Source organism: Sorex fumeus, unplaced genomic scaffold (assembly GCF_029834395.1).
Source record: "Sorex fumeus unplaced genomic scaffold, SorFum_2.1 ptg000063l, whole genome shotgun sequence".
Lineage (NCBI taxonomy): Eukaryota > Metazoa > Chordata > Mammalia > Eulipotyphla > Soricidae > Sorex > Sorex fumeus.
In genome coordinates, this window is record NW_026606120.1 from 79963055 (window position 1) to 79979593 (window position 16539).

The following is a 16539-nucleotide window of genomic DNA, read 5'->3' on the forward strand; positions in this document are numbered from 1 at the left end:
CACTCTCCGCACACATGAAGGTACTGGCAGAGGGACAAAGCCACGCGGGTTCCGGGGCCGAGACCTCCAAGCCTACTCGAATTGGAGTCGAGCATCTTCCACCCAGATCCTCCAAATTCCAGTAGACGGGGGTCACACCCACCACCTGGCCCCCTGGCGCCGTGTAATCCCATCAGCGGCCAAGACTCAGAGACTATAAAATCCAGATCCCGGAACCGTGCAGCCGCATTCGCGGCCACGCGACTACTTATCAGAACTTTTCTTTATGACATCTTATTATCTCATTCCTACTTTGGACAAACTTGCAGGCTATCGAATGTAGCCTGCCCACAGGGCAGAGTCTGGCAAACTCCCCGTGGCCTACCAAATATGCCAAATACCAGTAACAATGATGGGTCTCATTCTCCTAAAGAGCCGTGAATATAATCTCAGGGCTAGGATGAAAGAGACGTTACTGGGGCCTGCTCGAGGCAATCGACGATTAACAGGATGATGAAATGAAATGAATGAATGAATTTTAACTCAGATTTTTATCTCTTATTGTGGAGGCCTATGGCAATTTACTTTGAGCCTCAGTGTTTTCATCTAGTAAAGTTGGAACAATAATTAAATTTTATAAAGTTTTATGAGGACAACTTTAAATAATATAATACATGTCAAGTAACTGCTGTTTTGTTGGATGTTAATAGTCATAGAGACTTGCTATGGTCACTATATCCACACGCTATACTCAGTCCTTGCATCAACTCTCTAAGGTGAGTGCAGTTTTTTTGCTTTGTTTTGTTTTTAAGTCACACTCAGCAGTGCTCAGGGGTTACTTCTGGCTCTGCACTCAGGAATTACTCCCGGTGGAGCTGGGGGGGGAACATATTGGATGCCAGGAATTGAACCCAGGTTGACTGTGTGCAAGGCAAATGCGCTACCCACTACACTCTTGCGCCAGCCCCAGTGAGTGCAGTTTTTTTAATTCTCAGTTCACAGGTGAGTATCCTGAGATCGAGAAATGCAGACCAATTTGCTTGAGTCATCCTTTAAGCAAACGGTTCAACTTGGATTTGAAAACAGTAAGTTTGAGTCCAGCTCTTAATAACTGTGCCACTATACACTCCCTCCCCACCTTGAGTATCCAATTCCTTCCTATTATCATCTAAAATTCATCTATGTACTATTTCTACTTTCAGTATCTTACATCAGGAGATCTTACCTGGAGCCCATGGGTGGGTTTTCATTGATTTATTTAACCTATGAGCCAGTCAGGACTCATATGCAAAGCAGCTCAAATAAATTCAGCCATGGAGGAATACCAATCAAGGACTAAGCCATCTTTCTAGCATCCAAATATAGGACTGTAGTGAGTATATAGAGTTCAGTGCTATTAGAACGTGTTCTCATTCACCCTTTTTTTCTTTTGTGGGTGGGGTGGGGGGGTTGTAGTACACTTAGTGATGCTCAGGACTTACTCCTAGCTCTGTGCTCAGGGATCACTCTTGGTGGTGCTTGGAGGACTTTAATGCAGTACTAGGGATCAAACTGAAGTGGCCATGTGCAAGGCAGGTGCTTTACCTCCTACATTGTCTCTCCGGTCTCTCAATCTTATTTCTGTGTGTTTTCCTCTATACATAAATCCATTTCTGTCTCTCCTAAAATTCTATAATGGAAACTCTATTTTCAGGCTTACGTGTTAGGAAACACATAGAAGTATGAATACATTTGTTTTTTTCTGAATAGAGACTCACTAGCCCATCAGATTCTCAAAGAGATTAATTTGTAATCCAAAAAGCAATAAAGAACTGCTAAAACCACAAAATATACCCTAATCTATGTCTGCCTCTTCTTTCTAACCAGATCTCTAACTTCCCTTCTGCTGCCATTCTGCAGTCTTCTAGGGAGCTGTCCTTCACTGTTCTTTCCCCTCTGTGTATTTCTGCTGCCTATTTCGTCTATTCCTGCTATGATGCCTAGAAATTCTGTCTACTTCTGCTGCCTTATTTCTTGGCTATCAGCTGTCATTTCTCTGGTTCATTAAATAGCAATAACTTCATAACTAGATTCTTGTCACTGTCCCTCTTTGTTCAAATCCACTCTGTAAAATGCAAGGTTTGTTTTTACTTTTATAATTTGTCTTTTGAGTTACACAGAACAGTGCTCAGGAGCCATACCTGGCTCTGTGCTCAGGGACTGCTCTTTGCTCTTTACCCAGGGATCACATCTGGTAGTGCTTGGGGGGTCATATGTAGTGTTGGGGTTTGAACCAGTCATAGCCACAGTCACACAGTAGGCAAGAGCCTTAACCTTTGTACTAGCTCTTTGGATACAAATTTTTAAACACTGGCTTCTTTCCTTTCTTTCCTTAGAAACTCCATAGTATTTCCTTCCCTGGGCGGTGAGGAAAACCCCCTGAATACCTTTCTAGCTTCTTACAACCAGTGTTTCATCTCCTTACTGGTAAATTCTTCTGTTTAGTGGTTTGATTTATAGAATTGCATCACACTTATTTGCATTTCACATCAGTCTTCATCAGAAAAGCAACTTATTACCATAAAGAGTTCTTTTTGTTTTTATTTTGCTTTTTGGGTCACACCTGGCTGTGCTTGGGCTTATTCCTGACTCTGTGCTCAGGTTTCACTCCTGGCAGTGCTCAGGGGACCATATTGGGTGCCAGAATCGAACCAGGGTAGGCTTCGTGCAAAGCAAGTGCCCTACCCACTCTACTACCTCTCTCACCCTCGGTTTTTATTTATTTTTGACTCTTCCAAGCAGGGTTCAGGGGATCAAGGGATCACTCCTGGTGGTATTCAGTCAACCAGGCTGCGCAGACTCAGTGGTTGTTGGTGGTACCAGGGCTGTGTAGTTAGTACTCAAGAACCTCCAGGGCTACAACAGGAGCTACTCCAGGGCAACTACTATGGGGGATATAACTCAGGTCTTTGTACATGTGAAGCATTGTCATCTTACTCCTAAGTTATCTCCCCAACCCCTAAAGTATTTCTGTTTCAGATGCTGGTTTTTTTTTGTTTGTTTGTTTTGCTTTTTGGGTGACACTAGGCGATGTTCAGGGGTTACTCCTGGCTTTGCACTCAGAAATCACTCTTGGTAGTGCTCAGGGGAACATATGGGATGCTGGGAATTGAACCCGGATTGGCCACGTGCAAGGCAAACACCCTACCCACTGTGCTATCGCTCCAGCCCCATGCTGTTGTTTTGTTCTTAGGCCATATCTGACAATGTTCAAGGGTTACTCCTAGCTCTGCACTCAGAAAATATTCCTGGTGGTGCTCGGGAAACCATGTGGGATGCCGGGGATTGAGCTTGAATTGGCTGTGTTCAAGGTGAGAGGCCTACACTCTGTACCATGTCTCTAGCCCCAGGAGTTCTTTTTTTGGACCTAAGATTTTACTATGATTATTCCTTGCTCTGAATTTTTATTGATTCCCCAAGGTCCTTCTACAATAATAATTTCTATCTCCATTTACATAGGGCGTTTGCCTTGCACGCAGCCAACATGGCCGACCCGAGTTCGATTCCTCTGCCCCTCTCGGAGAGCCAGGTAAGCTACCGAGAGTATCTTGCCCGCACGGCAGAGTCTGGCAAGCTACCCGTGATGTATTCGACATGCCAAACACAGTAACTACAAAGTCTCCAATGGAGACGTTACTGGGCCTGCTTGAGCAAATCGATTCTGTTTATCTCAAGAAATGGTCTCACATGATTCTTGTCAAAATTCTCTAACTCTTATGAATGATTATAGAATTTGCTGTTTTATTCATGTTGACACTAAATTCTATAATGTGTTAATGTTTAAATGTTTTAAGCATTTTTTCCAAATAAACTATGAGATTTAGTAGACAAAACCTCTCTCAAATTAATTATATATGCCCATGGAACTTATCACAAATGAACACATACAGAAAGCAAGATTATTTGCCAAACATTTATAAATGCAATGTAAAAATATACCAGGGTTTGGTTATTCATATTATAAATGAATATTTTCACTTTCCAAAAAGAAAAAAAAGATTAGAAGCTTCTTTAAGTAGCAACTACTTACTGCAAATATTTTTAAGTGTTAGCCTTGAATTATTAAATATTCATCAAAAGACTGATATGCAAGTTGGTAGGGAAAATGTTAAAGCTATTGATTAGTTGGTAGGGAAAATGTTAAAGCTATTGATTAGTGGGTAGGGATCTTGCCTTGTATGCAGCTGACCCGGTTCAATCCCTGGCACTCCACATAGTCCCCTGAGCACCACCGGGGTGAACCCTGAGTCAGAAGCCAGGAGTAAGCCTTGAACACTGCCATGTATGACTCCAAAACAAAAACAAAACAAAAAAGCTATTGTTTAGAGTTCATCAATTGCAGGTCAAAGAAATTAGATTAAAAAAAATCAAGAAAAAATTTTTAGAAATACTTTCATTGTTGACACTTGTTACTGTGTTTGGCATATCAAATATGTCACGAGTAGCTTGCCAGGCTTTGCCGTGCAGGCGAGATACTCTCTGTAACTTGCCGGGCTCTCCAAGAGGGGCGTAGGAATCGAACCTGGGTCATTGTATTTCTAAATACAATGAATTAATGTTAATGGTAACTTTAAAAGGGAAAAAAAGAAAGATGTGGTTCCTGAGAAGTAGTGTAGGGAGAAAGGTACATGCCTTGCAGGCTTCCAATTCTGGTTGCATCCCTGGCACCACAGGGTTCCCCGAGCACTGCCAGGTGCAGACCTGGAGCATGGTTAGGTACAGCTGGGGAGCAGGGCCAGGCCCAGTGGCTTTATGCACTGCTGGTCTGGCTGGCTGAGAATTGCTGGGAGGGGCCTCCAGACTGCCTGAGCCTTAGGAGGCCTCCTCCAATGTGTGTGTGTGTGTGTGTATTCTCATTTGCATATTAAATGGCACTATCCTGAGAGTGACTAATAAGAGATAACATTTATGTTTGGGCTCAGATCAGATCATGACTCTGTTTCTTGTACCTGGTCATTTAACCTCTTAGACCTTCTCCCCAACACATTCCCCCATCTAGAAGATTAAGAGGATAGTACTCACTGAAAAGGATGCTGTGAGAATAAGATGAGTCAGCGTACCCACGACATTTAAAAAATATTTAGTCATCAACTTAGGCCATCAATGGCAGGGACTGTTTATTCAACAGGGAATAGGCTGAAAGAAAGGGGCAGAAAAAGGTGGGTCTGCTGATTACTTAAGAGAGAAATGCAAGGCAAGACATGCTAACAGGTGTGTGCAGAGCGGATAGAGCAGGAAAGGGCATTTTGAAAAACTTGGAGGTACTGGTCATGCTGGATACCTTTGTGGACAATTTTCACCAGCTCCTCTTACAGGTCACACAAACATTTTTTTAAAATATATTTTTAAATGTATCACCATGAGTTACAGTTACAGACTTAAAAACTTTCATGGTTACATTTCTGTTATACAATGATCGAGTACCTATCCCTCCACCAGTGCCCATTCTCTACCACCAATATTCCCAGTATCCCTCCCACCACCTCCCCCACCCCAAACCCTACCCCGTTTCAGTGGCAGGTACATTCCCTTTTACTCTCTCTCTCTCCTTTTGGGTGCTATGGTTTGCAATATAGGTAGTAAGTGGCTATCATGTTTGGTCTATAGTCTACTTTCAGTACACATCTCCCATTCTGAGCGAGCCCTCCAAGCATCATTCACTTAGTGGTCCTTTCTCTATCCCAGCTGCCTTTCCCCCCAGCATGTGAGACAGGCTTCCAAGCTGTGGAGCGAGCCTCCTGGAGGGGCAGGAGGATCACATACATTTTTAAGTTCAAACTATAGACTGATTTATCATTTTGGTGAGATGGAAATTTTGGCAGGTAGAACAAAACTTAATAATCTCAGGTTTTGGGGAACACAGTGATGATAAAAAAAAAAAGCCAGGGAGAGGAGTCATACCATAGCTTTCCATCCCTGCTGTACCTCTCACATCTGTTGGGGACAGACTCTCTCCTCTGTAAAGCTTAGGAGAGTGTGGCAGTGAATGGCAAGACCCAGCAGCAGAACTGTAAATTAGAAATGGCTGCGTGGAAGCATGTTGGATGCTCTAAATAGTGCAATGCTGAGGTTATTATACTGGGCTCTGGCATGGCCCCTTAAACAGGGGACTTGGGAAGGGTCAGCCAAAAAGAATGGAGGCTGATCTTTGAATGTATGATGAAGATAGTGAGTCAGAGTTACTCACTTCATCAGTGCGAGTGACTCTGTGGGTCATAGCTAGTAAAGCTTACTGTGGAGAAATTCAATAGAGTGTTGCTGCTAAAATGGAACAATTGCAGTGCTTTCCCCATTTCCAGGAAAAGAGGATTTAAAGGTTTTCATTTTAAGAATTGCTATTAAACTACCCTGTGAAAAGTTGCAAACAAATTGAAAAAGGAAAAACACATATTATTTCTTAAAACTAATATTTTAATATATGAGATCTGCACATATAGCTATGTTTAGTGCTAGTCAAAGTGTATTAAATCATTTGACAGAATTATATCTATCAATATTTCTTAGAGCTCCACAATGCATCATAATTTTTAGGTGCTGCTTTCTGAACTGGTTTGAAACCAACCCATTATGCCCTGAACGCTTTTTATTATTTTTTAGGGGGAAAGAAGTGTTATTAACTTCAGTGAAAGGATCAAGGAAAGGCTTAGATACAAAGTAACCTTCAAATGAAAGCCAAAAGAATTCAATAGGGCAATTCTGGCAGAAGAGGAATAACACAACAATGGTCACTGTTTACTGAGCACTTGTTATATATACTAGGTATTGTATACATAACTTCATTTAATCTTTACTAACATTCTCTGAGATCATCAACCACATTATACAGACAGAGAAAAGAAGGCTCAGAGACTTGTTCAAGGTCACATAGCAGTTAAGTGGTGGGTGACAGTGAAATTTAAATCCAAATTTCCTAGGCTCTGATCCTGATGGCATTGTAATACTATTTGTAAGTAATGAATTGAAAAAGAAAAACAATCTTTTTTGCACATCTATAAACCTTTGTCTAGATTGATTTCAGAAGGTGCTCAGTGCTCAATTTCTCCAGAAGTAGGGACTACTCTGCCTTCATCACCACAGATCTAGAGTGATCGAACGTTTTGGAGTTCTTGTAATTCCATATGCTATCCTCTATCTCCTTTTTTGGGTTTTGGGTCCACACCTGGCAGTGTTGGGGAACATAGGCTGTGACTGAACCCTGGTAGACTGTGGACAAAGCAATCACCTAACCACTGTTCTCTCTGGTCCCAACTTCGTCACCAAGCTGCTTCAGTTGTACATTCAACATTGTTCTAGCTTTCGTTTCTTCCTCCTTTTGTGTGTGTGTGTGTGTGTGTATGGGGGGGGACACACCCAGTTTTGTTTCGTTCTTACTCCAGGCTCTGTGTTCAGGGATCATTCTTGGCAGTGCTTGGGTAACTATACTCAGTGCTGGGCATTGAGCTCCCGTCAGTCTTATGCAAGGCAACGGCCCTACTAGTTCTCTGGCCCCAAGCCCTAATTTTCCTAGCATTCACTGTAGGCTTAGAAGATGAACATAACTTCATTTTCTTTTTTCGTTTTGGGGACACACCCTTAGATGTTCAGAGATTACTTCTGGCTCTGCACTTAGGAATTACTCCTGGTGATGCTCAGGGAACCATATGGGATGCCGTGATTGAATCTAGGTAGACCGCAGTGCAAGGCAAGTTCTTCAGCCCAATTAACATTCTAGCACTGTAGCACTGTAGCACTGTCCCTCCCGTTTTTCATCAATTTGCTGGAGCGGGCCCAGTAACGTCTCCATTTTGAGACTTGTTGTTACTGTGTTTGGCATATTGAATTGATACGTCAGGGGTAGCTTACCAGGCTCTGCCCTGCCGGAGGGATACTCTCGGTAGCTTGCCGGGCTCTCCGAGAGGGGCGGAGGTATCGCCCAGGTAGGCAGGGTCGGCCAGGTCTGCCGCGTGCAAGGCAAATGCCCTACGGCTGTGCTATCCCTCCAACATTCATTTTCTAAAAATCACAGAAACTCCTGAATGAAGTAGATTCAAAGTACTGACGACCAACCAATGCTTCACACAATCATGGAAAACAGACAGGTTGTCTCACTGAAGAGCTTGGGTGTGTCAACATTCAACATAGCCTCTCTTGGCAATAAAGGTGACCATGAAAGGTCGTCTCCGCATCAACGAGGGAAGGTGAGCCGGGGCAGATGGTGGGATGTTGACTGCTCTGCATCATGTCACAGCACCAAAACAACAGAAGTCCCAGTCACCTTCACTGTTGCTCTATGATGCGAGGGGAAGGTAGAGCAAAAGGTAGAGCGAAGAGGACAGAATATCTAGATCTAGGTGGTGGGGCACTGGCAAGACAGGGCGCCCGAATGAGTCCTCTTATCCCACTGGTGGCAACTGGCGTTCTGGTTCCGGAATTTCGGGAATGACTCTCGAGAACCTTGGCCATCTACCTTACCCTACCCCACCCACCACCACGGGGGTTTACGCCTTTTTCGGCTTCCCACTCCTGCCAGGCGTTTTGAAGCAGCGCACAGAGAGCAAGCCAAGAGTCAGGAAAAGAACAAGTGACACTCGTCAGGGCCGGCGACTGGGAGTGATAGGTGCAAGGTGGCTTACAGTGGTGCGGTGGAGGGGGCGGTGGTGGGGAGGCAGAGCTGGGGGATAGGAACGTTCTGCCCATCAAAGCCGGCCGCCAGGCCCAGACTTGGGCGCACGTGACAGCAGCACCTCGAGAGTGACGTCATCGGGGCGGAGCCTGACCATGTAGGGTCGGGTTTGCGCGCGCGCTCTCTCCCCTCTCCCCTTACTAAACGCCTCGACCCCACCCGTCCCAGGCCGCCCCTCGCTCAAACGGGAGATGCCCGGACCTCACGGAGGGGCCCAGACAAGGTTCTGGCCGCCTCTTCCTCCCGCACGCCGCTCCCCGTCACCCCCAGACCGTGGCGGGGGCGGGGGCGCGTGCGCGCGTGCGCTCCACCGCGCGCCCGCCCCCCACCGCGCACGCGCCCCCCCCCCACGCGCGCGCGCGCTCCCCACCGCGCACGCGCCCCCACGCACGCGCTCTCCCGCTGCGCGCTCGCGCCCCTCCCCAGCCCGGCCCGGAGGGGGCGGGGCCGCAGGCGGCCTCGGAGGCTGCGACGCCCCCCGGCACGGCGGCGGCGGCAGCGGCGGCGGCGGCGGCGCTCGCGAGCCGGGCCGGCCGGGCGCGGGGGTCTGGGCGCGCTTGCTCCGGCGGGGCCCGCTCGCACCGGCGCCTCGCGCGAGCCGCCCGGGGAAGCCGCGAGCGCTCGGAGCGCCGGGGCCGCCGGCGCTGCCCTGCACCCGCCGCCGCCCTCCGCGGAGCCTCGGCCGGGCGGCCCCGCCCCCGTGCCCATCCCCCTTCCCGCTCCCACCTCCCGGCGGTGCCGCGCGCGAGGCGGAGCGAGGCGCCCGTTGCTGCCGCCGCCGTCGCCGCGGAGAGAACCTGCCCCGGCGCCGCCGCCGCCGCCGCCGCTGTCAGGAGGAGCGCCGGGGGGCGGGCGGGGGGCTGCGCCGTGCGGCCGCGAGGCCCCGCCGCGCCCTTGGCGGTGCGGAACGGGCGCGGGCGGCGCGCTCCTTCCTCGAGGAGAGCCCGCGGGACTGGGGCTCGCTCCCCGCCGCCTCAGTCCTCCGAGGCGCGGCGAGTCCCCTCAGCGCGGCAGGTAAGCGCTCCGGGGAGCCGCGGCGGGAGAGGTCGCCCTGGTGACAGGGGCGCTCGCCCCGGCGCCCGGGCTCGGGGCGGGGGGCGGCTTCGCGGGCGGCCGCGCCGCTGCGCCCCGCGTGTCTCGGAATTCGGTGGCCGGCGCCTCCCGCCGACGGGCGCCCGGGCGCGGGCTGCGAGGCCCGCGGGCCCCGAGCGTGGCCGGGAAGCCGGCGCGGGCCGAGGTGCGAAGACGTGCCCCGGGGCTGCCGCCCCAAAAGTAGTTGAGGAAGGTGCCAGGTGAGGCGCGGCGGGGCTCCCGGCTCGCCGCTGGGTCCCGGGAGAGCGGCGGGAGCGGGATGGACGGTTCTTTTTGTGGGGTGGGGTGGGGTGGGGTGGGGTGGGGGGTCTCCTGTGGTGTGTGTGTCGGGGGGGGACGTGGGGGTGGAATGGGGTGGTGGGGTGGGAAAAGAGCAGATCGCGGCTGGCGGTGAGAGGGAAGAAAAGGACTGAAGCGACCCCAGGTTCTGCCGCCCGCCCGTGGGGCGAGCCCCGATGCGGCTGCGTAGCCTGTCTTCACCCCCAGGTGGGCACGGCTTCAGATGGCTTTTCACAAAACCTCGGCACCGATAACGGACGTGAGGGGAGATGGGGGTGTTTCGGGGGTGCCTTCACCCTCTTTTTCTGCCCCTCTTCAGGGAAAGAAAAAACAAAACAAAACAAAACATACCCTTTTTCTTCTCCCCCCCCCCACACCCACCCCCCCCCAACCCCCGCGTCTTGACCCTGCTTGTGAGTTCAAGATCTGGTCTTAGGCGAAGGGACGTTTTTCGTTGGATCCTTTCCGTGCCCCCGTCTTCGTTTTTTGCACAGGTGAAATATCTGGAATGAGGAAAACAAAACAACATGGTGAACAAAAGGGATAAATTTTCAGGCATTTCAAGCGTTGGGGCTAAAAGCGCTGGCAATGGTTAATTACAGTGAATGGCAGTAGTGAAATATTCTTGCGTGTTCTTGGTGTTAGGGTGGCAAAACGGAAAAAAATAAAAAGAAGCGCGGGCGGGGGGAGACAGTAAAATGTGGCAATAAAAGCAACAACATGCAACATGGATACTGTCAGTGGAGTGCTTTCTGCAGCATTGCCCATGTACATCATCTTAGGAATGTGGGCCCTAAAATCAGATATTAAATATCCCCTTTCTCTCTTGCTGCACACACACACACACACACACACACACATAATTACATATAATTGCCCACATGCCACATAACATAGTGACTTCCATTTAAGAACATCTGTGTTTTGAGAGGATTGTCAGAATACTAGCTGGAATTTCAGAAGTAACAAAAGACAGCTCGATGAACTATTTAATATAACTTATAGGTATTCATGCAATGAGTGTGGATGTTACTATAAAGCAGGCAGAAATATTGGTTTGTTTATTGGGGTGTTATTGTTATTGGTTATTTGTTATTGGTGAGACTTGAGTGTCTTGGATTATTGTAGAGAAATTGAATTGCTTGCTATACTGCTCTTCTTGTAATACAAGATCATTAAGTAATTTGCCAGCTAACCTGAAAATTCATATATTCGCTTCCTCCTGGATTCATATTCAGTCATTGAAAGATTGCTTGTTTCAGAGACAAAAGTGGCTTTTCTACGGTGATTAATGGTGGGTTTTCATCTTTTCCTTAGGTAGGTTGCCTCACCTGGAGGCTTCATTGGGGCTGAAGCAGTGAGGAGAGGTCCAGGGGAGAATAAAGAGCAGTTCTTTTGGGTCTTCCTGTTTTGTTCTGACTGTAAGCCATATGTACTGCCACCCCCTACTGTCTGTAGGAAGAGGTGTTGCAGAGTCCCGTTCTTTTCTTGTTGTCACTGCCCCCTTGTGTAAAGGAAAAAACTGATAACTGCACGCTGGGAAACCACTGGGATTGTTCTTGATAGAGCTCTCCTGTAGGCTTATTCATCACCTCTCCAGAGTTGCAACACTTTAAAATTCCTGTTCATCATCATCAACTTTGATGTTTGTTTTAAATAGTATCAATTTTGGTTTGTAATTCAAACTGCTGAGAATGTTTTCATATATTTGGGAAGATGGTCCAGTACTACAAGCTGTAGTAATTACTCACCTTTACATGGCAACCATTCTTTGCCAGCCCCGGCCTATTATACACATTTTGATAATTTCAAACACCCTATGCTAACATTGGTGACTCTATGTAAATACAGTCCAGTATGCTTTAACTACTGTCTCAGAAGTTCAATTTTGTTAGAAGATGAAATGATGAGAGAATTTAGGTTTTTTTTTAATGCACACCTTTATCTAGTAAGTGCCATTTGACCTATTTATTCCCCTTTCTTTACCATTGGTTTAGTGTGTTGCTTTCTAGGTGTAGTTTGAAAATAATGCACCGTCTTTCCAAAAATAGAGTTTATGGGGTTGAGGGGAAAAGGGAACTAGTACTGGACAGTCAAAAATCAATGATAGGGGGCTGGAGCAGTAGCACAGTGGGTAGGGCATTTGCCTTGCATGCGTCTGACCCAGGTTTGATTCTTTGATTCTCAGCATCCCATATGTTTCCCTGAGCACCGCCACAGGTAATTCCTGAGTGCAGAGCCAGGAGTAACCCCTGTGCATCACCAGGTGTGACCCAAAAAGCACACACACACACACACACACACACACACACACACAAATCAATGATGGAACAGAAAAATAATCTTCTGTTTATTAATATTCAACCATATTTATGTTGAAGATGCAAACACTAACTTACAAGTCAGATATGTTAAAATAAACTTTTTAAAATATTAAAACGTTTACTAAAATTTATTAAATATATTACAATGATCTAGAATGGGTATGTCCCTCGCGGAGAGCCCGGCAAACTACTGAGAGTATCACGCCCACATGGCAGAGCCTGGTAATCTCCCCATGGCATATTGAATATGCCAAAAAGAGTAACAACAAGTCTCAGAATGGAGACGTTACGGGGGCCCACTCAAGCAAATTGTTGAACAACAGGAGGACAGTGCTATAGTATGAATATTATAGAGCATGATCTTGGGCTGTACAATTTATTAAATGTGTTAAAGGATATATCCCAAATAGATCTTTTCATAATCCGTACCCTTTTCAACAATTTTTTATTTAAAAAATGAAAATACAGAAATAGGGGCTGGAGTGATTGTGCAATTGCTAGAGTGCTTGCCTGCACACAACCAACTTAGATTTGATCCCCAGCACCACACAGGGTCCCCTGAGCCCCACTAGTAGTGAGCCCTGAGTGCAGAATGAGAAGTAAGCCCTGAGCACTGCCTAGTGTGGCTCCAAAACAACCACCCCCCTTTTATTTTTTATTACATTAGTGGTGGTGTTTACAGAACTGTGGAAACAGTTTTCCTAAGAACATGAAAGAATTGTTACAAGAGATGATAATTCTTTCTTTAACTGGGTGGACGGTACATGAGTATTGACTGCATTTTATCTTTATGTATTTTTACAAGATTTTTTCATGTGTAGTTAATATCCATAAAACCCTGTCTGTAAGTGTGGGAAATTTTTCAGCAAACATTTTTTATGTTCTTTGCTGTTAAATAGTTGAACATGAATAAGGTTAAGTGGCAAGAAAATGAATTTGGTGATAGTCTTATTCATGCTCTTTATTCTTTTCATTCCCATAATGTTTGTTTTATTCAGTGACTACTATGTACTACCTTCAAAACTATTTTTTTCCTTATAAACGTGAAAGCTTCCAATGTCAGTTATTTAAACTGAATGTTATGATAATCTTATTTTTTTTACAAAAACCATTTGACCAGTAGACATCTTTAGTATTTATGTCACACTTTTGTGCCTTTTAAAAATATAGTCCACGTTGCTGCTTGAATGATTTTTCTCATATGGCCTTTTGATCATGTCAGTTGTTTTTAGAATCTTATAGTGATTCCTTGTCATTTAATGGTTACAATGTAAACTCTTTAGCAAACTGTATATAGTCCTACATGATCTGACCCTTCTCTTTATACTGGTATCTTGTGTTTCAGTAACACTGAATGACCTATGGTGTTTTTAGTATATAATATTCTCTTTGCTTTCCACTTGCTTATATGTGATATTTTCTATGAACTATTCTTACCCTCTCTGTGCTCCTTGGATAAACTGCTCTTTAACCTTCATGCCTTGACTCAAAGAGTAAGGTTTTGTTCACTTTCTCAGATGCATTTGGGCATGCCATTCTTATCTGCCCATTGCTCCATTGCATTGTTCATAAGTGTAATGTTATAGTTACTTATATGGGAGTTGATTTACGTTTTTTATAATCCCATCTCTTATTGTGGAATTAGAGAAAATTTTAGATATCAGGAGATACGCCTCTTTAGAGGTAACTCTAAAAAGAAACAAAATTTTATTCTTTTTTTATATTTCCTATGGTGAGGAAGGACGACTAGCAACTTCTCTATGTGAACTTTAGCAGAATTATTTTCATTATATCTTACTGAATTACTTAAATCACAAGCTATAACCAGTGGCAGAATATAACCCAGTGCCTGTTTTTGTATGACCTGGAAGTTGAGAATGCTTTTTATATTTTTTAAGGTTGGAAGCATAACAAAAGAAGAATAATGCTGTGTGATACGTGAAATTTATAGAGAAATTCAAATTTTAGTGTCTGTAAGGAAAGTTTTATTGGAAGATAGCCATGTTCACTCATTTACATATTGTTTATGGCTGTTTTCCAGGTGTAGCAGCAGAGTCTAGTAGTTATGATAGAGGCCATATGGCCCATAAAGCCTAAATATTTACTCTCTAGCCATTTACAGAAAAAGTTTATCAGTCCTTGGTCTCTTATATAGTCTGTTTCCATTAAGTGTACACTGATTGTCCTGAATTGTAGATATGGCAACTCGCAGGTCATAATCGTTTCTATTTTACTGAGAAAAGATTAGTCATATTGCCTTAGTCTAATATATCTGACAAGGCTCTTACTGTACCTTATTCTGACACCCATATTTTGTCTCATTCTGAAGAAGTGTATTATTTGATTTTTGTTTTGTTTTCCCTACAAGAGATAGCCCAAGTGTGGAGGTTTATGTAAGAGAACATTATTCTTTGTTTTTCCAGGTCTCAATCTCTCATATAAATATTTTGCATAAAAAGGGATCGTATAATAAACACTTTGATTTTGTATATTTGTCAAATGTATTAAAGATAGTTACTTCAAAAACAAACAAAAAGATGTTTACTTCAATAAAATTCAGTGGCCAGTGTTGATAAGTTGCAGAAATATTATGCAAAAATATTATACATCATACATACCACTACTTCTCTTTTGAGAAGTGGTATTTATATTTTATAAATATCAGCAAGAATTGTAAATATAACTTCACAAAAAGTATATAATACTAATATAATAAAACTTCTATTTTTAACAGATTTTTTGAAACCAGTAGCTTTATGAATTATTTGTTAATACTATGTTTGAGTGATGGTAGTGGTAATGTCTGGATATAGAGATTGATAGCATGAAAGCTATGGCACCCAGTTTTCTTTTTTTTTCAGGGGGGCATACTTGGTGATGCTCAGGGATTACTCCTGGTAGTGTTCAGGGGACCAGATGGGATGCCAGGGATCCAGACAGGTGCCTTACTCGTATACTATTGCTCTGGTCCCACACCAAGTTCCTGTTGCCTTGAAAACCCCCTTATGGATCCAGCCTTAAAGATAGATTAAATTTGGAATTAAGAGTATGTAGATACTGTGATTTTGATCATTTTGACATGAGAATCCTGTTTTAGAGCACAGTAAATTTTTTCTGACTTAAACAGGAATTTTCTTCTTAGCCCTTTGTTCCTAATTTTCCACAATGGGATTCCCACAATTTCTAACTTTTGGTGCTGAAATTTAATGAGACAAACCAAGGCAAGCTATGGAAGTTTGATAAGAATTTTTTTATACTCCAGAATTTTATTTCTTTTCCAATTCCATGGAATTCTATAGCTCTCTTTAGAATTTGAATTAGGATGTAATGAAGGTTGTTGTCATTATTGTTATTATCATTATTATAATTATTTTGGAGCCTCTCCTGGCAGTTCTTGGGTAGTTGGACCAGCTATTCATTGCAAGGATTGAGGATGCTGTGCTGTGAGGGCTCTTTGTTGATAAGAGATGACCCACCCATCATCTATAGTGATGGCTTGGGAAACCGACACACCCAGTGATGACTGGGGTACTATGTGGTACTAGGATTGAACTATAGTCAGTTGCATCCAAGACAAGGACGTCAACCGCTGTACTATCTCTCTGCCCCTATTATTATTATTATTATATATTTTTTATGGAGACTCCCAGCAGTGAGACAACTCCCTGATGGTATTCATTCAATTGGGCCTGGTGGTTCAATTCTTTGGCTGGAGGATGTGGAGCTATGCAGTTCTTGTATTCTTGCTGACTACCATGGGCACCCTGACAGTGCTTGGGAACCACTGGGGCCACAACTGGTGTGTTTGGGTGACCATGTGATGCTGGGATTTGAACTTAGTGTGTGGTTGAGCTGTTTTTCTGGCCCCTGAAGGTAATTATTTTTAGTAGACTTGTGGAATAAAGACTTTACTACATACTGAAATTCTGTGCAGTGCTGAAAGATTCTTCTTTCTTTCTTCTTAGGTTGAAAGAGGAAGACAGACTTCCTTTGGAGGTCATTTTTTAGACATCCCTATTTTATAGGATCACAATACCGTTGTTCAGTTGTAAGAAGCTTTTGAAATTCTGCAATGATGAGACTCATTGTATAGTAGAAAGCACTTTTTGAGTTTTTGAATCATGAAAACAGGTCAGAATTATTGCACTGTCACTTAGCTGTATG

At 44.6% G+C, this 16539-nt stretch overlaps 1 protein-coding gene across 5 annotated transcripts in view; it reads left to right on the top strand.

Moving 5' to 3' along the window:
• The first annotated feature begins 9283 nt into the window (after positions 1 to 9283).
• The window catches only part of TANC2 (tetratricopeptide repeat, ankyrin repeat and coiled-coil containing 2), a 413565-nt gene continuing 406309 nt past the window's right edge, over positions 9284 to 16539 (top strand). For 3 of the 5 annotated variants that reach the window (XM_056126689.1, XM_056126692.1, XM_056126693.1), the window contains exon 1: positions 9284 to 9694. The gene's annotated coding sequence lies outside the window, so the exon portion shown is untranslated. Of the gene's footprint in view, positions 9695 to 9954; positions 9973 to 16539 lie in introns of those variants that run through there. The other 2 variants (XM_056126691.1, XM_056126690.1) reach the window with 2 other exon arrangements.